At 50.8% G+C, this 26,822-nt stretch overlaps 1 protein-coding gene across 1 annotated transcript in view; it reads left to right on the top strand.

Moving 5' to 3' along the window:
- Positions 1-26,822, top strand: part of MYO5B (myosin VB) — a 144,451-nt gene that overhangs the window by 339 nt on the left and 117,290 nt on the right. The gene's annotated exons all lie outside the window — the stretch shown is intronic.

The following is a 26,822-nucleotide window of genomic DNA, read 5'->3' as shown; positions in this document are numbered from 1 at the left end:
TCTGCTCCTGTAACTCATTCTGCCAGCAGTTTTTTATGTAACGTCGGGGGTTGCCACGAACCTTTCCTTTGGCCATCAAAGGCATGCAGGATGAATGGTGGATCCAGTGATCTCCTCTGAACCCGTGGGCATTGCAGAGGCCCTGCTGGACTGAGCTGGGCTGCCTGTGAGCGGGATGACCTCCATCCTTCTCGGGAGCACTTCAAAAGCCGAGTTTGGAACATCTTTTCCCCTTGGAAAACCCGGAGAGGAGCAGGAGCAGAGCTGCGGCTAAACAGCCCTGCCGTGCCCACCACCGCACCTCTCAGGATGAGTGCATGGATGGGATGGCCAGCATCCCTGGCAGGAGGGGGGCTGGCCCCCAGTGCTGTGCTATCCCCGTTGATGGGCTGATTAAAGCAGCCTGGTTAATTGATTTTTGACTTGATGAGCAGTAGTTAACGTGTGTTGTCTTTTTTGCTGCCCTGGTTTACAGTCCTGTTGGTCGGTTGAGCAGGTGTGAGCTGCCTCCTGGGGCATTGCTTGGGATCTTTCTGCTGTGTAGGGACTTTCTGATGAGGAAGGGGTGGGGATTTGGTGGCAACCTGTGTGTGTTGTTAACTTTATGTTTATTTTTAACAACAACAAAGTTTGTTGGTGAGAGCAGGCGTTTCAGCACTGGTCCTTCTGCTGTTGCCTGTCGGTTTTGCAGGAACATTCTAGGGATGCAGCTGGACTTTTAGGTGGTGGGGCCAGGGGCTGGAGCCCACAAGGGCTGTCTGTGCAGCTGAGTCACGGTGAAATTTAGGGCTGTCCTGCTGGGCTGTCTGCTGCATGGGGCCCCTGTGCCAGCTCTGGTCTTTGAAGCAGCAGGAAAAATGTTTCCTGTGACTTTGAGAGCACAAGAAAAAGATCAAAGAAGGCTTAAAACCCACAACAAACCCCACAGCCTGGAGGTGCTGAGCCTGGTGGTGCTGGTGGCTGCAGAGTCCCCGAGGCAGAGGGGATGTGTTGGGCTCGGTCCTGGTGCTCACCTGCGGGTCAGCTCCATGCAGGGATGATGCTCAGGCGGGCAGGGGTGATGCCCAGGGACAGAAGTGATGCCTAGGGCAGGGCTGAGGCTCCTGGGCCTCTGCTGGCAGGTGAGGCTGTTTGTGGGGAGCAGAGGAGGGGGAGGAAGGTGATCCGGGCTCAGTACAGTACAGCTGTCTTGCTGAGAGCCTATTGATCCCACAGGCCATTGACCCCACAGGTGCTGATGTGCTGGCACAGCCACAGCTGCACCTTCCTCTGAGTCATTCCTCCTCCCGCTGGAGCCAGGATGGGAGAAACTGCTGAGGAGCCACTTTGGAGCGTCCAGGTGGGAATTCTCAGGTCTCCTTCCTGCTGAACTGCAGTGGGAGCTGGTGTGTGTTGTGTGGAGGGCCCTCAGCTTCCATGTGCTGCTTGCAGAAGGTTTTCTGGGACCTTGTGGGGATCTGTAGTAGTTTTCTTCGTGTATAAATTTGTCACCATGCTGATGAGTTTGGTGTGTTGGATTGGCCTGGGGGACACTTATGCAGGAGAGGAACCCATCCTGGGAACACCAGCAGCTCTGAGCTTCTGCTGGAGGCCTTCTCCATGGGATGTCTGTGTCACTTCAAGGGCTGACTGGTGTTTAATACCCCCATCAAGCAGGGTAATTAATAGCTCTGCCTAATTATGAGCATGACAGTAGATCCACACTGCTCCAACCTTCAAGTGTGTAGGACCCCACTTTGGTCAATAGTTATGGAGGGACCGTTCTCTCTTGTCACACCCACTTCGCCTGGGCACTCTGGGATTCTCTGGCTGTGGGTTTTATTTTGTGGCAGAATCAAACAGGAGTTGAGCAGCAGAAAGGGAGTTCTGTGGCAGAGGATGGCACCTTGCACCAGCCTGTGCAAGAGGTACAGAGCAGGTGGTGGCATAGAGAATTACAGCCTGCAAAAACCTGTTCCATATGGAGACATAGGAAAATTTCACCTAATCTGTGCATAGCCCAAGAAACAACTTTCTGAGGCTGCTTGTGCTGGCTCTGTTCCTGCCACATCCCTGATGTGCCCAGGTACAGCCAGGCCCAGAAAAACTGCAGCTGGGCAGAGGACTTTCCAAATCCTCTTTACTGGAGCAGGGGGCAAAGGCAGCTCATGAACCCATGAGCCAGTGCAGGTGTGAGCCTGGTGTGGGATAACTGAGCCTGGGCAGGTGTGAGCCTGGTGTGGGATAACTGAGCCAGTGCAGGTGTGAGCCTGGTGTGGGATAACTAAGCCTGGGCAGGTGTGAGCCTGGTGTGGGATAACTGAGCCAGTGCAGGTGTGAGCCTGGTGTGGGATCACTGAGCCAGTGCAGGTGTGAGCCTGGTGTGGGATAACTGAGCCTGGGCAGGTGTGAGCCTGGTGTGGGATAACTGAGCCTGGGCAGGTGTGAGCCTGGTGTGGGATAACTGAGCCTGGGCAGGTGTGAGCCTGGTGTGGGATAACTGAGCCTGGGCAGGTGTGAGCCTGGTGTGGGATAACTGAGCCAGTGCAGGTGTGAGCCTGGTGTGGGATAACTAAGCCTGGGCAGGTGTGAGCCTGGTGTGGGATAACTGAGCCTGGGCAGGTGTGAGCCTGGTGTGGGATCACTGAGCCAGTGCAGGTGTGAGCCTGGTGTGGGATCACAGCCTGGGCAGGTGTGAGCCTGGTGTGGGATCACTGAGCCTGGGCAGGTGTGAGCCTGGTGTGGGATAACTGAGCCTGGGCAGGTGTGAGCCTGGTGTGGGATCACTGAGCCAGTGCAGGTGTGAGCCTGGTGTGGGATCACAGCCTGGGCAGGTGTGAGCCTGGTGTGGGATCACTGAGCCAGTGCAGGTGTGAGCCTGGTGTGGGATAACTGAGCCTGGGCAGGTGTGAGCCTGGTGTGGGATCACTGAGCCAGTGCAGGTGTGAGCCTGGTGTGGGATCACTGAGCCAGTGCAGGTGTGAGCCTGGTGTGGGATAACTGAGCCTGGGCAGGTGTGAGCCTGGTGTGGGATAACTGAGCCTGGGCAGGTGTGAGCCTGGTGTGGGATCACTGAGCCAGTGCAGGTGTGAGCCTGGTGTGGGATCACAGCCTGGGCAGGTGTGAGCCTGGTGTGGGATCACTGAGCCTGGGCAGGTGTGAGCCTGGTGTGGGATAACTGAGCCTGGGCAGGTGTGAGCCTGGTGTGGGATAACTGAGCCAGTGCAGGTGTGAGCCTGGTGTGGGATCACTGAGCCAGTGCAGGTGTGAGCCTGGTGTGGGATCACAGCCTGGGCAGGTGTGAGCCTGGTATGGGATCACAGCCTGGGCAGGTGTGAGCCTGGTGTGGGATCACTGAGCCAGTGCAGGTGTGAGCCTGGTGTGGGATCACAGCCTGGGCAGTGCCAGTGTGAGCCTGGTGTTGATAACTGAGCCTGTGCTGTGCCCTGGGCTGGGCACTGGGCAGGAGGGATGTACCAGGTCACCCCATGGAAGGTGCCATCATCATCATCAGGGTTGATTTGCAGCACTAAACCAGAAATTAGAGTTGTTTGTATGGCTGACCTTTGTTACATTGTAAGGTGAAGCTCTCTGTATGGCAAAACCAATTGTAATTGCTTTGGCTTCTGATGTTCTGCTCTCTTAAAGGTGCTTCTTAAAATATGGTAATTGTCCTTGCAAGTATAGCCTCTGAACCTCATGCAAAATAGTGCTTCTGCCAGGCTAAGGAATAAGCTGTGTCTCTCTGCTCCTGGGCTGTTGTGCAGCTCAAGATATGCTCTTCAGAAGGTCTGCAAGCTCTGGGTAAATAAGAAACCAGGGTATTTATTTTTCATGCTATTTTTTTCCTCTCGTCGTGCAAAGTGGCTGCTGTTTGCCAAGTATTTTCTTACAGACTTTATGCATTAAAAAAATCCTCTTCTAATGGCCAGTGTTGGGTGTAGAAGACTCTGGTTTTCACTTAAAGTTGTATTAAATGAAATAGCTGGAATGAATTGGTGGTTTCTGACCCTGGCGAGAAACTTCTCAAAAGTGTGTGAATGCTGCCAGTGTGATCACACACTGATTGAGTCAATGCATTGGCACAGACCTTCTGCCATAAAACCTCCTGAAAAGTATTTATCCTGCAAGGCTCGGGGAGGATTCATCCTCAGCGTGTGCCTGTGGGCTGGCTTGGGGCTGAGGAGCAGCAGGGAAGGGGAGAGAAGATTTTCTGTGGATTGTGTAGAACAAATTTCTGGGAATAAGTGCTGGGGACAGGGAGTGTTTGGGGTTCAATCCCAGGACATCCACGCGATGCTGCAGAGCTCCTGAGCTCCTGCTGCTGCCATTGCAGCTCCTGTGAGGAAAAGCATGTTACAGATGAAGGTTTTTGTCTCTTTTTCTTTGTTTAGATGATGAGAACATGTGTGGGTCATAGCATAGAGGGCAGGGACAGCTGGGAGGCCACGCAGGGGTTTTTATGTAAGGATGGGGCTGTCTCGCTGAGGGAGCCAGGTCCATCGGCATCCCCGGGCTCCTCCTGAGCCTGCCTCATTATGAGTTGCAGTGGCAGAGAGAAAACCATTGAAATGTAAACTCTGATTGCTCCAGCCAGCTCTCTGCAGGCTGGGGCTGTGCCAAGGGCACGGGCAGCGCCGCAGCCGCCCGGGGCCCCTCGGCCTCCCTGCGGTGGCACAGGGACAGACAGACAGACAGAGCCGAGCCTGGCCTGAAACACCCTCCAGCCCACTGGGTCTGGGCCTGCCTGGCTCCCGGGGAGCTGAGGGATTGTGGTCTGGGGGCATTTCCCTGCCTCGGTGGGCCGGAGTTCACCCCATGCTCTCCTGGCACTGTGTGGGTGCACGTACCACCACAGGGCACGCTGCTCCGGGGGCTTTGTGCTGCAAAATAACCCCATTTCCATCTCTGTTTGTGCAATTTTTCATCTCAGTTGTGCATTTAATAATCCCTGTGCTTGGGTCAGATGAGAGCCACTGAGCCAAGGAGCTCAGAGCTGAGTGCAGGTGCTGGGGCACAGCCCCGGGAATGGCTGCAGCAGGGTTAATTAGCTAGATCCCGCTGCATGCCCTCTTGCTGGCTGGGATTAATCAGCTTGCTCTCCTAAAAATCTATTTCTGAGAATTCCTGCCCTGATTCTGCTCCAAGGGTGTGAAACCATGGTGTGGAAATCGCAGTGCATGAAGCCCAAGTTGCAGTGATTTGCTGGGCTCACTCCAGGGTGAGGGATGGGAGCAGCAGTGGGTGCTGTGCTGGTTCTTATGGGATTGGGTGGGATGAGTCCTTCCTGCCCTTTCCTGCCCTCAGGAAGGAGTTTATCCGAGGTTATTTGTTACAGGCAGCCTGGCTGCTGTTGAGGAATGTATTTACAGAGGAGGATTTTTTTGCTTTGTTGTTCTTTCTTGCTGCCAATTACCAGGCAGAGAAAATAATGACCCTGAATGTGAACTCATGCATCTCTTCTGGTGACCAAGAAAGAAGGCTGTGTATGTTTGTGACTGTGTTTCATTACATATATGTTTAAACTTCTCAGTTTGCTGTAAAGCAGTGCAGTTCTAGATGTGTTTCACTTTTAATTTACACAGCAATGAATTTGAAACCCTGTCCAAAGCAGGAGTAGTGTTCCCTTACTGTGATGGCTGTCCTTCAGGGAATCCACAGGAGCAGCCCCACTTGAGCATGAGGGTGGACTTTGGGTTTTCTGAGGTAGCCATGGGTGTAATAAATGTCAGGTGAAGCTCTGAGCTGGTGTTTTTGTGTGGTGCTGCTGCCTGATCTTTGACCCTCCCTGCACACAGAGGCGTTTGCTGGTGGCTAAAGGAGCATCAGAGTGAGCTACAATCCAGGTCAGGAAAATTACTGCTGTTATTGCAGAGGAACCTCAAGCTGTGGCAGACACCTGAAATGTTTGCAGAACACTTTAGAGAAGAATTTGCTGCTTATCAAAACTGAAAAAACATCCCTGTGAGCTTTCTGTGTCTCGAGCTGGCTGTAAAGCTGTTGTCCTCGTACGCCTCTGGCCTGCTCTCAGACATGTCTTGTGGGGTTGGGTTTTGGCTCAGCCTGAGCCTTCAAGGATGAGCAGAGCCCTGTCCAGAGGTGGTGGCAGGGCTGGGAAGGACCAGGCTTGGTGGGTGATGGGCTTCACAGGGCTTTCCTTGGTGAGCCCTCCTTAAAGTGTTGTCTGGGTCATGGTGAACTCACCAGGTGTACTAACGAAGCTTTTGAGGGTTTGGCATTTCTGCCCTTTGCCTTTCCTGTGGTATCCAGAGGGTTGGGAGAAGAGCATCCCTACAGGGAAGAGGCTTCAGCCTGGAAATGTGACTCCTTCTCCAGCTGTGCTCTCCTTTCCTCCTTGGTTTGTCCGTGTCTGAAAAGCCTTCTGCAGCTGACTGAAACCTGGGAATCACAGGAATGACTTAAACACGTCCAGGTAGGGACTGTGAGCAGCACAGGTGTGTAAACCCTCACTGTGGGCAGTGATTGCCTGCAGGTGCTGGCTGCCAGCCCTGGCATGGTGCAGGGGGTGGCATGGTGGTGCAGCTCCACCAGCAGCCTGTGTTCCTGGCCTGCTCTGCCACCATCCCTTGCCATTTTTAACCAAACCCCTCCTGAGTGTTCTTCTTTAGATTTCATTATTAATTTTCCCCTCCCTGAGCAGTTTTCTGTGGCACTGGCTTTCAGTGCCCTGTGTTTGTCCCCAGGAAGTCCCAGCAGTGCTGTGTGACCCCCCTGTGCTGTCATTATATTGCAGGAGTTCTATTGTCAGTACATTGCAAGGGTTCCATGTTGCCAGAGTTTCACACCTCCTCGATGTTTCTTGTAGCCAGCTCCTTTAGGCATTAACTCTTCCTTGTCCTCACAGCAGCCAACTGACTCCAGGTCCCACCAATCCACTCTTTTATAACACTCTTCTGACTGGCTACAGGTGTGGCCTGTTAACATCAGGCCCGCTCTTGATCTTTAGTAATTGGTTCAGCTGCAACTCTTTAGGGGGTAAGATTTCATTCCATACCACCTTCATTTACCCACACTGTATCCCCTACACCCCTGGCTGCCCTCCCTGGCTCTCTAGGGTGCAGGGCAGGCTGTTGTGACCCTGTTCACCTTCTCCTTAGTGTACAACCCTCAGCTCCCTCTCTCTACATTCCCACACAGGCCCCGTGTTGGCACCACTGGGGTGGCTTTGCCTCCTCTGGCTGCTCCAGGTGCTTGGTGCTTCCATGGATCCTCAGTGGCAGATGTGTGCTGTGTCATGGAATCCCAGAATGGTTTGGGTTGGGAGGGACTTCAAGGATCATTCAGGTCCAACCCCTGCCATGGGCAGGGACACCTTCCCCTATCCCAGGTTGCTCCAACCCTGTCCAGCCCAGCCTGGGACACTGCCAGGGATCCAGGGGCAGCCACTCTGGGCAGCCTGCTCCTCTGGGAAACCCACGTCCATTCTGACTTTTGGATATTTCTCTTGGCTCTCACCCACAAGTCTCCATCACCGCGTGCTTCCAGCTCAGCTGTTCCTTGAGAACATCCTTTCCACACCTGGGCTGACCAACCCTTCAGACCACAACCAGCTCCCACCCTGAAGGAGCAGGGGCAGCCCATGGAGGGATGAGTTTCCCTTGGTGGAGCCCTTACACCCAGTGCAAACCTTCCCCCTTCCCATGGTGAGTCACTGCCCAGGCTCCCTCCTGGAAGTGCCACAGCCTCTGGGGAGCTGGCTGCATGTGCTAACCGTGCTGGGAGCAGGATGTCTCCTGGGTGAATCACTGCCTATCACAATAGCAGGTTACACCTCAGGGATGTGGCCCAGCCAGTCACTGCTCTTCAAAGGGAAAAAAGACCCTTGATGTGTTTGAAGATGGCTTTTAGAGCATCACGGGCATGTCCGGATTGTTCTGGAAGCCCCACAGGGATGGTTTCAGGAGGCATAGGCAAACCTTCAGCTGCCAAAGCAGGCTGGGTGTGAGCAAGCACCTGGGGCTGCTGACATGTGTATTAGCAAGTGAGGCTAATTGAAAAGAGCTTTGAAAGAAAATAGGAATAAAAATACCTGATCCCTGTGCCTGCTGAGGAGCTGGTCCTTGCTGCTACACCCCAGGTGAGCACGGCTGGTGTAAGCATGTCTCAAGGCAGCCAGTGGATGCCAGGATGCTGAGATGACAGAAGGTGTAATTTCCAATCTAATTAAGCTGAGTAACTCCTCGTGGATTGATGCTGCTTAATTACTGTGAGCTCTGGGAAGGTGGGTGCTGTGGGTATTGCCGTTCTTTGCCCTGGGCAGGGCCTGGGGCTCGTTCAGGGACGCTCAGCCTCCTGGTGGGGTGGGCATGGAGAGCTGGAGGTGGCTCTCACCCGGCAGCACTGGACTGCTGAGGTCTTGGGTTGGTCCCACATCCCCTGCTAGGAACACGTGTCCTGCTCTGGAGACAGGTTGGAGGAGACGGTTCTGCTCCATAGCAGGAGGTGGATATGGGAATGGTGTGGCTCTTGCCAGCACTTCCCACAGCTGTGGGGTGCCTGCTTGTTGCTTATCGGATTCCTCTTTCACCACCGTGTTTAGTGGTAAGAAATAAAATAATGAAAAAAATTGGAGATAAAGAGCTGCCTATCCAGAGCTCGGGTGGTGTCTCATGTCTTGTGCTGTCCCTTTGATTTCTTCCAAGGCCAGGGGAGATAGGAATAGGAAAGCAATTCTCTGCTGGGTTGGACTGTGAACACCTGCACTATCCTCTTGTGAGTAATAGTACCAACAAGGCACGTTCTGGCTGGAGCAGAACCTGTAGCACCATGGTAAGGCTCTCAGGGAGGGCAGGTCTGTGTGACCTGTGAGCATCTCACCTGTGGCTGAGCAGAGCTGCCCTCAGGGGTGTCTGCAGGGCCTCCCCGCCCCTCTGAGCTGGGCCTTTCTCCCTGTGCCTTTTGGGGAGCAGAGGTGCCGGGGTGACAGACCTGCCCTTGGCTCTCCTGCAGCACGTACTGCACCGCCCTGGCCAGAGATAAGCACCTCCTATCTTGCTCCTGTAAACCCTGGAAGCACCAGCTTTGAAATCTGTTCCTCCCCCTCCCTTCTGCTTGTTTTCACTTTCCTTCTGCTTTCCAAAGCCTTTGTTTTTGTTTGGATCCTGCCCCAGCAAGGAGAGGAGCTGTTCCTCCCCCTGCAGAAGCGCTGCTGTTTTGTCTGCCCTGTTGCAGGGGATGGAGGCAGAGCTGCTAAATAAAACACTTCATTTAAAAACAAGCAAGAGGGAAGGAGGGAAATCGAGGGGCCTTGAGCGGGCAGGTCTCAGTTCTGCAGAGCCCTGGTGTGAGGGTTACAGGGCTGATGCTCTGGGTGCAGCCGGTGTTCAGCCCCGGGGCAGCTGCTGCTGCCCGGCCCCTGCTCCTCGTCAGAGCTGCTTTGAAGCCTCGTGTGCTCTTGCCATGCCAAAATAAACTCGGAGTCGAGGCTGTCAGAGCTAATCTTCATCTCTCTGCACTTTGCCCTCCCCGCTGCTGTTGCGCTGAGCGGTGGCTGTGCTCACACCCTGGGTTTTGGGCAGTCCTGGGGACTGTCCCCAAGGTGCCCGGTGGTCAGTGCTGACCACCTTGGAGTGACCTGAACCGCCTGCTCATTGACCATCAGGGTGGGCATGAACCACCCTTAGTAACAAAACCTGACTGGATTTCCCTTTCAGCACTCTGTGCTGCAAGAGGTGGGCATGGCTGAGGCTGCTCCAGGCTGAGACACTTGGCACTCCCCAAAAACTGCAAGCAGGCTTTTCCTCCCCAGAAACTGCAAGCAGGCACTGCTCGACCCAAAATACAGGTTTGCATCCCAAAGTCCACCAGCAGGCATTTGTGTTCTCACCCAAATGGAATCTCTCTAGTGCCCCTCTTTTTTTTCTTTTTTTTAAATATGGATTTCTGCACCACACACTTTTTATCTTTGGATAAAAAGCCAGTTCTCAGAAGCAGAACATTCTATTTGTCAATGCCAAAAGGTCGGTAGGCTCTCTCCCTCTCCTTCTTTTTTAAATATTATTTTAATTTATTACTCTCTTTTTTTTTTTTTTTTTTGACTGAAAAATGTGCTGTCTCCTGCCAGCCTTTGCTCTGGTGCAAAGTTTCAGCACTGGGGGGTCACGTGAGGTAAATCAGCAGAACACAAACCCTGCTGTTATTGACTAAACTTTGCCCGGATCTCACCTAATCACCAACCTGACACGTCTTTAAAGCTCCAGCTCTTTTCCTGTGAGGAGAGAGCTCAGCCCCACATCAGCACTAGAGCAGCTCCTGGCATCCTTCTGCTTCAAAGGGTGGGCTTTTTGAACCCTTTGGATATAACTCATGCCTGAGTGATTGCTTGCTGTTACATCCCAGTTATTAAATTGTATTTTCTTTTTCTGCAGTAGCAGGTTTACTGCTTTTTCACCTTTTTTTTCTTATTTTTTTCTAGTCTGATAGGATCCTGCTATAATTTTCAGTCTTTAGAGGGATATTGCCCAAATTTAGGCAGTTTTTAACTCCCAGCAGGATGGTTTTTGGTGTCCTTGTGTGGAGAGCAGGCTGGATGTTGTGGCTGATAGAAAATCTTCGATGTGCACAAGTGTTTTAACAATGGGACCACTCAGCTCACAGCTAGTGAGGTTTCATCCTCCTAGCAGCTCTGAAGGCAGTTTCTTGTCTCTCCACTTTCAATCCTAATGGCTGAGTGTTTCCAAAGGACAACCCTTCCAACGAAACGATTTAATTTCCCTCAGTAACATTTTGGGCACAATCTGTTGGCGACTCTTTTATCTGGCGTGCCATCTCTAGGCTTATAACCCTCTTTGATGTGGCTCATTCAGGGGAAAAATGGCATTACACACTACCTCAATCATTCAGATGTCAGGGAGGATATTGCATTTGACTAATCGGGGGAAATTTGGGAAGATTTAGTAATGCCAGGAGACATGACCCACTTCCAGTTAAACGCTTTTCAGACAATAGAGATTGTGCTAAGTGGTGGGGGAGGGAGAAACACTCACAGACTAGAAAAAACTAATAGTTACTTATAATTTTAAATTTTGTTGTGCTGACTCTTTCTTAGATTCAGGATGGGCTTGTTTTCTTTTTCTGTTTACTTTTTTCCTGAAGAAAATATAATACTGATACTAACTGGTTTTCAACAGATGTGTGTTATCTGGAGGTGACCATCCCTGTGCTGTGGGTGCCTGTCACCTCTGGGATGTGGCTCTGGTCCAGCTGTGGGTGACCAGCAGTGGCTGGGATGTGGAATGTGGTGTGGGAATTGATTTTGGTTGTCCCAGCTCAGGAGGATGCCCACCTGATGATGTTCATCTAAAGTACATAAAGAATATTAGTTCACAAAGCAAGATTTAAGTGCTTTTCTCGTGCTCCAAACCTTCAATGTTGCTCATTCCTGATCCTGCAAGTGTCTGGCCAAAACCAAACAGAAACTGCAGAGGTGCAGCTCTGTGATGTTGTAAAACTGCGAGATAGCCAAACCTGAGTTTGTAGTGTATAAACTTTTACTTCAAAGGCAACAAAGGAGAACATTCTTTTAAGAGGTAACTCCGTAATTTTTAGCGCTGCAAGTTCTGTCAAGCAGCTTGTGGCTGTTACTTTGTGCAAGGTTTTATCTTTGCAGCCATGTGAGCTGAGCAAAAGCAACTTACTCTGCTTAGAGCTTATTAAAACCCTTATTAAAAATAGTTCTGTAATCCTCCTGAAGTATGGCAACAACACTTTGGTCTCAGTTCCACATTGCAGCTAAATTCACGTTGTAGCAGTGTGCAAGGTGCTGCTGAGATGCAGACACACGATACTGCAAGGTCCTGGAGTGAATGTCCAAGGTGATGGAGCAATGTCAGAGCCCACCTGAAAAGAGTGGGCAGCATTCTGGGGCAAAAAGTCCACCCCTAGGGGTGTGCTGGAACTGCTGCTGTTTTCCGGAAGGGGGTCCAAGCCTTCAGCCTTTGTTGTTGTTTTCACTTTTGTGTGATCATTCGGGTGTAGGTGTTTTTTAACGCTCTGCTTTTGCCTCCAGGCAGGATTCCACTGCTCTCCTTCCACAGGACACAATCCACTCTTGTTTTCTGAGCTGCTCCCCAAAAGCTCTTCTTTAAAGAGCCACCTTATTATGTGACTTGAAGCTTAGAAATAAACTTCAAGTATCTTCACCGAGCAAGTTAGCACCTTCCTCGGGTTAAAATCTTGTTTCTTCTGCCTCCAAGCTTCAGAGCTGCAGACTGACATGTTTTAGACGCATCCCTGTTGATAAATGCTGCTTTTAGGTGCAGTTACAGAGATGGCTGGAAGAGACGCAGCCCTGACGCTTGTCTAGACAAATTAATTTCCTCTGCACACACCTCTGGGTGCCTGAGTTGGTCACTGGGGGCTCTGAACTCCGAGCTGCCCCTGAGAGACTCAGGAGGAATTTCTGCAGCACAAGCAGTGGATGCTGGATGCCCAGAGCTCCTGTGAGGTTTGGAGGACTCTGGAGCCATGGCCAGGCTCGGGCTGGGCAGGAGGGTTGCCTCCCTGATCCCTCTCACCTGCCTGGGAAGCAGCGGAAAAGCTGGGAACAGCTGAAATGTGCCTGGGATCTGGACAAACCTGTCCTGGCGTGGGGCTAAACTTCAATAACAGTTAATTTGTCTGGGAAGGGAAAAGGCCACTTTGGAAGGACTTGGCTTCTCTCCTCCTGTTCACACAAAACAAATGTAATTTTTTCAAGTCAGGGCAGAGCAAATCAGTTCAGAGCTGAAGCAGAGCTCATATTTTGAAAGCTGAAGAGCTTTTGAAACACGCCAGCAGATGGAAGAGGCCCTGGCTGCATCTGCCTTACCTGCTTTAACCCCATAAACAGCACTGACCCTCGTCTCTTACAGGCTTTGTACATAATTAATGTCTGATTTGAAAGCTGGCTTCTCTGTTAACACACTTGCCCATGACTGATGCTTGGAGCAATCTCTTGGGAGCTGCAGTGCCTATGCAGGGCCTGTGCTGGATGGCTGGGATGCATTAAGGATGTTTAAGTTGTTGGATGGAAGCAGGCCAGTTAAAAACAGTTGAAGACACAGCTTTTCCCACCCTTTTTGAGGCAGACCTTGGGGAAAGCTGAAGCCACTGTGTGGGTGCTGTGCTCTGGCAGAAACCAGCAGTGAGGGGGTGGGTGCTGTGTCCTTGGTGCCACAAACCCGGGCTGAGCCGAGTGTGGGTGTGAAAATGCAGCTGTGTCCTTGGCCACTACACCAGCCCTGAGTGTCTGTGGGGCTGGAGTGACACCTGAGATCCTGAAGGGCCTCTGCAGGGGCTCTGTGTCCTTCCAGCAGCCAAACACTGCTGGTGCTGGGGTGGTGTCCTGTCCTGCAGCTCTGTCCCTCGCTGTCCCTCCCAGCTGAGGCCTTCAGGCCTGTGAGGGTGCTGTCAGCCCCCTGAGCTGCCTGTGTGAAAAATGCCAACCTCTTCTGTTTAAAATTTAAACAGCTTAATAGCAATGAAATGGTTATAGAGATAGTAATATAATCAGAGTAATAAAAATTTGGACAATTGGGATTTAGGACAATACGAGACAATAAAAACAAAAAGTTACAGACAGTCTGGGTACCTCTTTCTTGGCAAAATAAGCCCAAAAAAGGATCCAAGTTAACAGATGATTAACCCTTAACAACAACAGCCTGTTGCATATTCATACACCTGATACATGATGCATAAATTCCATTCAAACACAGGATTTTGTCTGATCAGTGTCAACTTCTTCCTCTGAATCTTAATGGTGTCTTCAGGGCTGAGCAAGGCAGGAAGAAGTCACTTTCTTCTGATAACGGAGCAATAAATTCTCTTTCTCTGAAAGATTTAGGTGTCCTGTGGCTGCTATCGGGTACAAGTACCTAATTTCTTTCTTTAAAAAAATACCCCACATACATAATTTCTATTTTAACATTATGTTATAACCTAAAACTATATTGAACACACTATTAAAAAAATTAATACAGCATAACTTTCTACCATAACACATATAATATTCATTTTAATATTTGTGAAAAATCAATAATAAAATACATATTTTTCACACTTGGGTGGGGTCAGCAGCTGCTGATCTCTCTGCTTGTGTTGAACATCCCTTCCACAGGCTCACAAAACCCCCATAATTTGGGGGATTTAAGCAGTTTTTGGGGATGTCTCTTGCATTTTATTCCTGCAGACTGCTTGTAAGACACTGGGGATAAATTTGCTGCAGCAATAAAACACAGGTTAGGAGTGATAATGGTATTAACTGTGGCAGTCTGTCTCACTACCAGACCAGCCAATACCCTCTTCTATCTTGTGATGAGGAGAGATTTGTGGCTCATTTTTCCCTGTGTCAGTGCAAAATGAGATGTGGGCTTTCTCCTGCACATGCAAATCCTGAAGGAAGTGTTGGAGGTGTGGGGAAATCCCAACTTTCCCAGACAGAGTTCCTGGCTGGAAACAGGCTGTGGGGATGCTGAGGTTTGCTGGCTTCCTTTGAAACAAAGCCCAGGTCTTTGCTGGTAGACGGACAGAGGGGAAACCTCCCCTCTGAATGGGCTAAAATGCATTTTGAGCAGGTTAAACTGCTTTCCTGTGAAAAGAGCTTTTGTGGAAAGCAGTCCCTTGGGGTTCCTCCCTGGGACATCAGTGCTGGCAGCCGGGAGCTGGCTTTGTGGATGTGCTGGTGGCAGCCAGGCTGTCCCCAGACCCTGCGCTGCTGTGGCCATCAGGGCTGGCCTTGCAGACCTGGCAAGGCCCTGCTGGGACGTGTCATGTCCTGAACGAGGTGGCTGCTCTGAAATGCGTCAACCTGGAGCTCAGATCCACAACCCTACAGCTGGAAACACCAGCAGCTGAAGGAGCATGGAAATTTGGGGCTTCTGCAGACCCTCTGTGGGGAAATCCCAGAATCACTGAAGGGTTTGGGTGGGAAGGATCTTAAAATTCATCCAGTCCACCCCCTGCCATGGGCAGGGACAGCTCCCACTGTCCCAGGCTGCTCCCAGCCCCATCCAGCCTGGCCTGGGGCACTGCCAGGGATCCAGGGGCAGCCACAGCTGCTCTGGGCACCCTGGGCCAGGGCCTGCCCACCCTCCCAGCCAGCAATTCCTAATTCCCAATGTGCCAAAATCTGTGCCTGCCCTCTGGCAGTGGGAGCCATTGCCTGGGTGCTGTCCCTGCCTGCCTTGTCCCCAGTCCCTGTGCAGTGACAGAAATCAGTGACTGAAAGCTCCAAGGAAAATCCAGAGGGAGGTGAGGCCTGGGCTGAGCTGGGCCTGCTCTGAGGGCTGCTTGGCGTGTGGCTCTGCTCTGCTTTTCCAACCTGATGCAGGGGACATCCTGTCGCTGGAAGTGACCCTGATTTGCAAATACAACACAGGGAGGATGGGGAGAGGAGGATAAAGCAAATATTTGCCTTTCTGCGGCTGAATCCATCTTGCTGATGCTTTGATAGGTCATGCCCCTCTCACACTCGAGTCTCTGCTCTTAGTAGAGTATTTTTGTTTATACAAAGTGAGTCTTATCTACACCATAGCTGGGAACTGGGAGGCTGTGCTCTGGCAGTGCCTTTATAAAAGCCCTGATAAGGGCTCAAAAGCCAGCCTTGCTGCCTTACCAGGGAGCAGGAGGTGAGAGGTGCCATGGGGAGGAGGAAAACTGAAGCAGTGAAGACTGGTTTGGTATCTGGGGTGAAGAGGGTCTGGATGGCACCTCTGCATGGTGACAGCACCATGCCATGATCCAAACCAGGATTTTTTTTTTTCCCCCTTAATAAAGCGTCTAAGAGTACTCAATGGAAATTTTGCAGCAGCTTCCAGCTTCACCCCAGTGTGGGATGGAAGGTGGAGCAGCTGTGAGGGGACATGAGCTGCTCCACATCTCTCTGCCTTTTATAGATCACATCCCCTCTGGACAGGCTCCCAAATCCCTGGTGCATCCATGAGTGTGCTTGGCCTCTTCTGATGCATCTGGATATTGGGGATAATTCCTTTGTGGAAAGGGCTGCCCAGCCCTGGCCAGATGCTCAGGGCACTGGTGGAGTCCCCATCCCTGCAGGATTTAGAAGCTGTGTGGATGTGGCAGCTGGGGACATGGGTCAGTGGTGACCTGGGCAGTGCTGTGAATGACTGGATTTGATGGTCTGAGGGCTTTTCCAGCCCAAATGATCCCGGGGCTCTGTGGTTTGGAGGCCCTGTGGGACAGGCCCATGCTGCGGTGGTGCTGTGGGTCACCATGAGGGCACGCTGGCAGAGACTGAAGCCACGTGAGTTCAGCTGTCCCTGCCCAGCCTCTGACCCCTGCAGCTTGAAGGAGCTCAGCTATCGGGACTGACTGTTTTGTCAGAAAGGGCAGAAACCTTTGGTCTTGTACATTCTGAGCTGGGAACTCTCAGCATGATTGGCAAAAGCTTCACTTTTACAGCTAAATAAACTTGAATAATGTAAAGTTTATTCAGTTTAGTTTTTTCTTCTTCATTTTATTCATCTACCTAGCAAAGCATGAGGTCATCTCTTAGAGGAGGGAGAAAGGTGGCAGAACAATGTTCAGTAGAGGCGGATTTGAGTTACTCTTTAGCCCTGGTTTGAGTGAGCTCATGACTTGTCTTCATGCACTCTGAAACTGCTATAACTTCAAGATGTATTTTTACTTGTTTTGCTGCTTTTCTAGTTAATAATAAATGTTTTCCTCACCTTGGGTGGTAAGAGCAGGGGTAACTAAGCCTTGAAACAGGGTAAGTCCTGAAGCTGATCTGATGGGACCCCCTGTCTTCAAGGCAATGGCATCAGCTGCTGTGTGACTGTGACTCCTGTCCTTCCCCCAGGGAAAGGCATCCCTTGGGCAGGAGCTGCATTTCCTGCTGTTGGGGCAAAGCTCCTTGGGCCTGAGCTAGGGAATGTTAGTGGGAACAGAAATCTGACAGCTGGGGTGTCCCTGGGATGTGGGGAGAGCAGAGCTGAGGCTTTTCTTGGTGGCAGCCCCCTCTGGAGCCTGTGTCTGTTGGGGAATACAGAGAAGCTCCAGTGGCACAGGGAGGGTGTTCCTGTGAGCACACACATCTCCTGTTGGGACAGGGATGTCCTGCCTGCCCGCCCCAGGGTGGCTTTGTTGTGGGAATGGGGAAGGCAGGAGCAGCGCACCATGGCTGAGATAGATTCTTTGGGGTTTTTTAAATCTGTTTTTATTTTCTCCTTCTGTTTGGGTGCTTTGTTCTGTGGACACTCCAGTGTTTCATGAGAGCTGTGTTTGATCTTCCTGGGAATGTATGTTTGTGTGCAGCTGGAGCAGCCACCCTTCCAGAGGGAAGAGATAACCTTGGATTTGCCCAACTCTGGTGGGAACACTGCCAGACCAGAGAAAAAAAAAATCAAAATTCCAACTAGAAGTTAAGGCTAGAAAAGATGCATTTTGGGGTAGTGATTTTTTTATTTTGTTGGGGGTTTTTTTTGTTGGATTTTTTCCCTTTTGTTATTGGTTGTTGTTGTTGTTGGTGTTTTTTTTGTTGTTTTGGTTTTTTTTAAGGGGGTTCAGGTGCCCTTCTTGCCACCATTTTCCTACATGGGTAGGCTTCTGCATGTTGTTCCCCTTCCCTGAGCCCTTCCTCCAGAATACAAATGCTGCTTTGCCAAAGGCACCACCTTTCAAATCACCTTCTGATTCAAAATTCAGGGGTGGATGGAGATATTCTTTCCTGTATCCTTCCTCATTTATGCTTTTGTCTCCCCTACCCTTGTTGGAGGAGATTGGATGTGGGATTTTGGGGATGCTTTTCCACCAAGTTGCTGTGTGGTGTAAAGAAGAGGCTGCAGGATATGAGTGTGGGAAGATCTGGAGAGCCAAAATCTCAGAATTTCAGCTGGACAGCTAAAACTGTGAGGGAATGAGAAGGAAAACAGCTGACTGTCCAGCCATGCTGTGCCTTGCATTTTATGTATTAAAAAGAAAACCAGTGTTAGCTCAGCAATTGCAAAATCTTGCAGATTTATTTCACAGGAGAGAAGAGACAAAGTATGCATGAGCATGGAGTAACTCCTGATACAACTGCTCCTCTGAGATCTGGTGTCAAGACAGCTTGGGAGCACCAGAGCCAGCACAAACCACATCCCCAAATACCTGGAAATTGCTGCAAGAAAGAAATTTAGGAAGAAGTTCTCCCCAGGAGGGTGGGCAGGCCCTGGCCCAGGGTGCCCAGAGCAGCTGTGGCTGCCCCTGGATCCCTGGCAGTGCCCCAGGCCAGGCTGGATGGGGCTGGGAGCAGCCTGGGACAGTGGGAGCTGTCCCTGACCATGGCAGGGGTGGCACTGGGTCCCTTCCCACCCAAACCACTCTGCCATTATATGGAAATGCAGGAGCAGTTGTTCCCTCCTTCTCTCTGCCCTCCCATTCCTCAGCAGCTGGGAGCGTCTGAGTGTGTGTTTGCTGCTTCAGTTACTTTAACTGAAAATATTTATTCCAGCTTTATGTCTTGATCACTGGGGCTGTTCTCCAGGTGTCTAATAGCTCTTTTCAAACAGACCTTGTTGCTGGAATTTTTTAATTACCTCTGGTGAAACGTTGCTCGTGTAAATCTCTGGTGATCAATTTGTTTTCTTTCAGTTGCTCAGCAGTGAAAAGGATGCAGAGGTGGCCCCAGGGATCTTTCCAGCATAACCCTCTCGCTGGAAAATGCTGAAAAATGTCCTGTAACTTTAAGTCAAACCCCTTTGAATTAACTATGCCTGAGTGATGTTCCAAGAGGGGTTTTAATGCCCGAGTTCTGGAGATGTGAGAGGTTACTGTGCAGGTTGATTAATCCAATTACTTCTTTTGAATGAGGTTAACAGTCCAGTCTGGTGGAGAGGTTGCACTGCAATTAGCAGTGGATTTTGGTGCTGTTTGGGTACAGTGGTGATGATGGCTGAACTCTGGGGGGGTGGGGGAAGTGCTGTGGTGCCCTGGATTTTGGGAGACGCTGGTGACACCCTGAATGCCACTGGTGTCACCGCAGTTACAGCCAAGGAGCAGCCACTGCTTTAAACATTTGCAGCTGAAAGCCCTGCTGTCCCCTGGCTGCATCCCTGCACCCCAGAGCTCCTCCCAAGACCTGGCATTTTCATCTAAAATCATCTAATGTGGGGTGGTCACTGCCCTGGGAAGTGAACGTGCTTGCGAATTTCCATAAAGCGTCACAGGGCTGTGTTACAGACAGAGGACTCTGAAAACCCAAGGGAAAAAAGCCATTTTTGACTATTTAATTAAACCCAAAGGCTGTTTTTTAAGCTATTCATTACCAATCAGCTGTAAATGGTGTATATTGAGCATGTTTTGGATCCAGCTTATTTTCACCAAGGAGTGGTGAACTCACATGGATTTCGGATGGAAAAGGGGACAGTGAAGGGAAGGTTACATCACATCACTCATAAACATCACTGCTAAAGGTTTTGATTAATTGCGAATTACAGGAGAGAAGGGTAATTAATGCCAATCAGGAGGGATTTGCAGAAAGTAGCCTGGAAGGATTTCACTTTTGCAGTATGACAGGCTGTTCGGTGAAAGTCATGCTACGGGGACACTTGGCCTCTGCATGGAGTTTTTAGTTAAAAAAAGGCAAAACCCTACTCTGTAAAACCCCAATAACCTTTATTTTAATTAAAAAAGCTGTCTGCATATCTGAGCTGTGTGTGAAAGGCTCATCCTGCATCCAGGATATTTTCATGGTCCCGTGCAATGTGGGAAGTTTTAATCAATCACTTGCAAGGAGAGGTGAGGAGTCCCGGAGGAGCTGATTTGGCTGGGTGGTGCTGGGTGTGCCATGAGCACCCGTGGGTGCTGGAGCCAGGGAAGGCGCTTGGGGAAGGGGTGCTGAGCTCCCTGCTCCAGAATGCTGATGCCCACTGCTCCTCCAGGGAGATCTGCAAGTGAAGTCAAGTTACCTGTGTGGGCTTTATCAACAGATTTTTGCACTTCCCAGGGACTCTGCAGAGATTTTGGGGGCTTGCAGAGCGTCCCTCTTTCTGGCAGGGGATGGACAGTGATGGTGAGCAAATAGGAAGAGCTTGCAAGGCTGAGCCAGGCCTGACAGAAGAGAAACTCGGAACTTTTGTGGGTCAATGCTGCCCTGCTGGATGGACCCCAGGAGCTGGGCAGGGGACTCACAGCAGCTCTCTGGGTGCTGGCACCTCTTGGAGCTGCTCTAACCCCAGTGAACACTAAGTTTTGAAGGGCTTTGCAGGGTTAGGTTAGTTCTGCCGTGGGGCACATGCTGTAACTCCAGGCTTAGCCCCACAGAGGGGAGAGCTGTGTCTCACCAGGCTGCTCCAGCCCTGGCTGTGCTGTTTTGCAGCCTCCTGGGGCAAAGGGCTGCTGTGCTCAGCCTGGTCCCGGCTGGAGAGGGCTGCAGAGACACCCCCGAGTGCTGCCAGCTCCCACCAACCCGGCCCAGCCCTGCCCTGCGCACCTGGGGCTGCTCTCAGGTGTGTGTTAGGGCGGTGCAGGTGACAGTGCACATCCCCTGTGCCTGCAACCTTGCTTTGCTTTCATTGCTTTTCACAGGGTAGAGAAGCAAAGTGAAACCAGAAGTTGCTGCACTGCCCAGAGCAAGTCGTAGTTTCACAGTCCACGACACAGTGGCTCCCCAGCCCGGGAGGGACTGCCTTTTTTTGCCTTTTTTCGCCCCAGATTAAGACCAGGTTGTTTATTTGCACTGTCCCATAGCACCTGGGGCTTTACCTACTTCTGCAGCATCGGATGACTTACTGGAAGAGGAATTTTGCAGGAGGAGCACGGCTGTGTGTGCACTCAAGACCTTGACGCTGAACTTGTCACTCCTAATTAAACCTGCAGTAACGAGCGACGCCGAGATGCCGCAGAAGAAGTGGCGGGGGAGATGTTGGGAATACACGAGTCGTTGGCTGTTAGTTACATGTTATACTATTGATTAGTCTTGGAAATCATCCTGAAAATCACAGCTAACTAAAGAAAAGCCTTCAAGGGTACCCCCAGTGTTTCTGTTCTAGTGTCAGGGCCTGTCTGCAGCCCCCTGTGCTCGGTGCCAGTTTTCTGTCTGCCTTTGGTGACTTGGGGTTGGTGCAATGATGAACTGAGGCCTTTTAAATGCCCCTTCATTAGAAATGCTTCTAATGGGCCAGTGGATAAATGCTGCAGATGCTGCTTGTCCAAGCACTGCTCAGCTGCTGTGACAATTTATGCAAATCATCATCGGAGTTAATTTGGGCGGGGGGATAAAGTTCCACAAGGAGAAATGGAGCAGATTTAGTGCTGGTGGGACACTTGGAGCCATCCATCAGCGTGACAGCTCTTCAGGGGGAGAGGAGAACATCCCTGTGCCTCGAAGGCATCAGTGAAGCACATGGTTTGCTCAAATTCAGGGGCCCCTGCAGTGTTCGGGGATGGAGAGGTGCTCCCCAAAATTTAGGAGCCCTGCCTTAAAGGAGGCATTGTCTGCATGTGCATTTGTGTGTTTGTCCAGGGTCCATCTCCACTAGCACGAGGATGATGGGGAATATGAGGGGTGGTGTATGCCCATCTTCCCTGGCTCTGCTGTTTTTGTACATTTTTATCAGCCCTGGGAAACAAACACTCAATTTGCTCGTTCTCATGTTGAGGAATTAAGAGATGCTTCTGCAGAGTGCCACTGTCTTTCCCTTTACATTTAACACCCTCAGCAGGTTAGCACTTTCATTCTGTAGCTCGAAATGATGTTTTTTGTGCCTTTTAAGAAGTAAAACACCATTTATCCTTTTCCCTATCCCTAGAGCATGATGCTGTTGTAGTGTGTGTCCCCCACTCGGAGCTGAAATTATGATTTGCCAGTCCTTTTGGTGTTTGTGGGGATTTAGGGTGAGGAAGAAGTTGATCTTTTGCTACTAGAGGTCCCTGTTTTGAGTGAATACCCTCTGGGCTCGTGCTGGAGATGCTGGATTTGTGTTTTTCCCCCACCAGCATTGGGTACCAGCATCGGGCAGGGGAGAGATGCACAACCCTGGGCCATCCCTGCCCGCCCTGCACCAGGCAGGGACACCCTCTGCCACCCTCGTGTCCCCTGTGAGGCTGTGCCAGCTGGTGGTGCCCGGCAGCAGGAAGAGGAGCCAGACCAGGCTGAGACACCGGGGTCAGCAGGTCCCGCAGTCACGGCACAGCTTAGGGAGCCCTGACCTAAATTTGAGCTGGGCTTGTCTGTCGGGCAGGGGGGAAATTGCTCCTGGGATGAAAGCCTCATTCAGAAGATGGGAAAGCGAGGATTATGGTTTGCCATCTGCCTTGATATTCAGTAATGTAAATAATAAAAAAAGGGTAATGATCCACAAGTCCCTCAATGGGGATATTTTGCTGCGTCATGGGCAAAGCAGATTTTTCTCCTGAGCCACTGCCAAGTGGGGCAGAAGGGAAATTTGAGGCTGCAGGGCACCCAGAAGAGGCCCCTTTCCATGTCCCCCTCCTGCCAGCACACATCCAGTGGCTTTTCTCAGCACCCACGGGTGCTGCAGGTTTGCAAACACAAACAATTGGCCACAGCAGAGTCACTCCTCCCACACCCACCAGTGGGACCCTGCTGCCTTGGGCACAGTGGCAGAGCCTGGCCCAAGCCACCTGTGCTGCTCAGCCCTGCTCAGTACCAGCCAAAATTAATGAGGAGAAGTTTGTTTAGCACAGTGGCTGAGAGAGAAGCTGTGCACGTCCAGACAGGGCTGCAAGTAAAATCCTTTGTTTGTTTGTTTGTTTGTTTGTTTTATATCTGGAAGAGCCTCTTTAAATGATCTCTGGGGAGAGATCTTCAATACTAGTTTAAAAAGGAGGATAGGGAACAGAAAAATGACCCCCCCTGAGTGTGTGGTACGGCCACTTTTAGTTCCACTTACAGCTTGTACTTCCACTATAAAAGAGCACAGTTTGGGAAAACCTCAGTTTTAGTAATAGATAGCTTGTGAGTGAGAGCTAAAAGGTGGTTGTTGGTCTGTTTGAGTGTAAGCTGCTTAACCATTCACATGCTGGTTGTGTAAATATAAATATTCTTGGGAAGCCAGGGCTGACATTTGGGCTGGTTTTTCTTTTGTGTGTATTTTTTGCCCTGTTTGAAAGCACCCAGCAATACTGGACACAGAAAAATATAGAATGAGGTTAGCAATAAACCCACTGCAAAGGGAGAAAAGTAGAAGTGTGCTTGCTTTACAGAGAAAGATATACACAGATTTGTCCCGATTTCCACCTTGTTCTAGTTAACATTTGTGCGCTCACCTTTGATTTTTTTTTTAAATTGCTGTTTCTGTTTTCAATAAATTCCTTTCATAAGATTTTCTTAACCTGCATGGAAGAACCTTTGTCTTGATATACTCTGTCTTCACCTCTGTTACTGAATTCCCAGTGGTGAGGGGAATTGCTCTTTTACTAGTTATTGCTATTTTATTGCATAAAAATGCAATATTTTGCTGCTATTTTATTTATAATTAATTTCATTCTGGGTTTGCTGCTGTGCCCTCCCTCTATCTGCAGTTTGTTGGAAGGATGCCCCTGGAAAAATGCCCTTGACCCAGGAGCAATGAAAACGTCCCGGGGGTCAGCTGTGAGTGTTGGCATTCCTGAAATAACTCAGGGGATAAAAACCCAGCAATAATAACGATGGATTTGCTGATGTCCAGCTCTCCGTGAAGACTTGCAACAGCCAAACAGCCCAGACAAAGCTGAGATCCCTAGTTTTTAGTATTTTTTACCTAATGGAAGATTATACAATTTTCTTAATGTAATGAAAATGATGCTCAGTCCGTGGAGTTGTAACTCCTTGCCTGCATCTCTCCTGGCTGAGATGGAGCACGCTGCCCAGAGCTTGCTGGGAGTGCCTTTGGCCAGCACCGAGGGCTTTGAAACAGTAAAACAAGACCTGCCTCTTCTAATTTAATGTTGGTTTTAATCTGCATCCGCAGCGGCAGCCTGCTAAAATCTAAATCAAATCAGGAGGTGGGGATTGAATTTATTAAGCTTCTGCTTAAGCTGTGTGGAATAATGCAGGAGGCAGTGAGAGCACTGTATGGCTTTAGTTTTATTGGGGATCTGGTTAAAAAAAAATCACAAAGTAAACCACGTTTAAAAAAAAAGATTTTTTTTTAGAGGCTGAGCATGCGAAGATATTTCTAGTTAATTTTAGCATATTGTTTAAAGGCATCCTTGAGGACTGAAGGGATCTTTTCCTTAAAAAAACAAATTAAAGAAAGAGAAAATGTATGGAAACTCTGGAGAGTCTGGAGGTTGAGTGGCTTGCCCAGGGTTGTGTCTCCTGAGCCCAAAGTCAGGTTAATCCTTCATCCCCAGTGCTCTGAGATGGGGCCGTGTGCCCTCTCCCTTAGAACAAGCTCCTCCAGCAGATCAGGAGGCTGTTAAAGCTCCCAGGAGCCTGGACAAGGCTTGTGGAGTGGTGAAATGATGCTGGAAATGTGATTATGGAAGCAGCAGCTCACAGGGACGCTCTCCCCACCCATGGATGGTTTTGGTGACCCTCTCACCCGAGTGGGTTGGTTTGTCAAAAAGAGGGGGTGTGAGGCAGTTTGGGGAGCAGGCTGCAGAGGTCAGAGGCAGGGAATGCCGGGGAGGTGAGGGTGATGAGCCCAGCGTGGCCCCACCGAGGGCTGCCCCAGCCTCCTCAGGCTCCAACTACAGCTGGCCTTGTGAAGATGGGCCCGTGACAAAGTGCTTGGATTCCAGCAGCGTGTGCCTGACATATCTGGGATTTATGGCTGGAAGGGAGGGCTGGGATGGGGGTTTGTGCAGGAAGGCAGAGGGAGGGGAGGAGCACAGCGGGATGAACGGTGCTCCCCTCTCTGTGTGCGTGTGCACGCACCACAGGACAGCATTAGAGATGCTTGGGCAGCTGCATTCATTCACAGCAAGCAGCCTGTGCTAACAGCCCCCGGCTCTGCAGCAGGGTGGGAGCTGCCTGACCACCCCCTCGGTGTGGGGAGTGCCTGACCACAGCTGGGATCTGCCAGCCAGGGTGTCCCCAGGGCCCCTGGGGCCTTGCAAACACCTCTGTCCTGCCTGGTGCATGCTGTCATGTGGTTCATTCTGTCCTGTGTGGTGCATGCTGTCCTGTGTGGTGTGTGCTGTCCTGTGTGGTGCATGCTGTCCTGTGTGGTGCATGCTGTCCTGTGTGGAGCATTCTGTCCTGCGTGGTGCATTCTGTCCTGTGTGGTCCATTCTGTCCTGTGTGGTGCATTCTGTCCTGTGTGGTGCATGCTGTCCTGTGTGGTGTGTTCTGTCCTGCATGGTGCATTCTGTCCTGTGTGGTGCATGCTGTCCTGTGTGGTGCATGCTGTCCTGTGTGGTGCATGCCGTCCTTCACGGTGCATTCTGTCCTGTGTGGTGCATGCTGTCCTGTGTGGTGCATGCCGTCCTTCATGGTGCATGCTGTCCTGCATGGTGCATTCTGTCCTGCGTGGTGCATGCTGTCCTGCGTGGTGCATGCCATCCTGCATGGTGTGTTCTGTCCTGTGTGGCTCCTTGCATGTGTGTGTGTGCACAAAGTCTGGGAAAATCAGTTATTATAATTATGATAATAATTGTTATTATTATTATTACTACTACTCTGTAGTGCTGTGGTCAGGGTGGCTGGTGGGCTGTGGAGCCTCCCACCAGCAGGCAGTGGGCAGTGGGTGCTGAGAGCTGTCACCCTCCTGTCACACCTGGGCGCCTCCTGGCCGTGGCTGGCTGGTGATGAATTGCTGAGGGGGGTGGCCCATGGGATCTCTTGCTGCTGCTGGAGCTGTACTCAGGTTTCAGCCTCTAAGTGTTGATGGGTTCCCCCATTCCAGGCTGCTCTGGGGTCAGTGTGTCCCTGTCTGCAGCCACCAGTGCAGGCAGGGCCAGGGCTCAGCCCAGCCCCGTGTGCAGGTGGAACATTTGCAAGGTTGCCAAGACCAGCAACACCTTGTGTTTGAAGCTGCCCTGAGCTGGGTACATCCTGCTCCTTGGCTATTTTGGGCACTTCTAGAGCATGGCTGAATCTCACTTTTTGCCAGCAGAGAGCTGGCACTGGATGAATCCACAGCGAACCCAACCAGCCCCTTCCCCACTGCAGCCTCCCTTCTTTGTGACAGGAGAGCACTGAAGGCCCATGAGGTGCTAGAGCTGGTGTGCTGACAAAATTCAAGTTTTCACATCTTTCCCCCCACTCCCTGGTGAAACTGTTGTTCTGGGAATACGATTGTGTGGCTCCATTAACATCTAAAGGTTCCTGCTGCTGTAGCTATTGAGCAGCTCTAAAAATAATTACGTGTGATAACTATAAAAATCTATTGCTTTTCAGTTGCAAAGTGGCCTGTCAGGTGGTGGCTGCCGCTGTGTTAACTCTTTGGTTGCCACAAAATGTTGCTTGGACATTGTGTGCTGGGGTTTGGTTTCGAATGGAGGCCAAAACCACTTTTGGGGATCTGGGGCTGCTGTCACTTGGGCTGGCTGGGACTTCCCCCAGCCCCTGGAGCTCTGAGCAGGAATAAGATTTTGCAGCTCCCACTTCAATCAGCAGGAGGAATAGGGGGGAGAGCTGCCCCAAAGTGCCAGTTAATCCGTGGGTGTTGGAGGGTTCCTGTTGGCTCTGTGGGCTAGAGGATCTTGGGTTTGTTGTTGCTGAAATGGCTCCTGAGGTATTAAAAAGTCTTTTTTCCCAGCCCCAAGCTCGAGGAAAAAGTCGAGATTCCTCAGCTCAGATTTTCAAGATTGTTTATTTGCTCTTATCTAATATATTCTCTTTCTGACCTGCTGAGGTCTGTCCAGCAGGTTGGTTGTGGCACAGTCCCTGCCTTTGGGGTGGTGACAGCTTTTTATGCTAAAAGCTACCTGTACTTTATTTACAATAATTTTTC

Source organism: Melozone crissalis, unplaced genomic scaffold (genome assembly GCF_028551555.1).
Source record: "Melozone crissalis strain CALT ecotype California unplaced genomic scaffold, PUWL_Pcris_2 ptg000036l_1, whole genome shotgun sequence".
NCBI lineage: Eukaryota > Metazoa > Chordata > Aves > Passeriformes > Passerellidae > Melozone > Melozone crissalis.
Note: the sequence above shows the minus strand (reverse complement) of the source record. Positions and strands in the feature narration are given on the sequence as shown.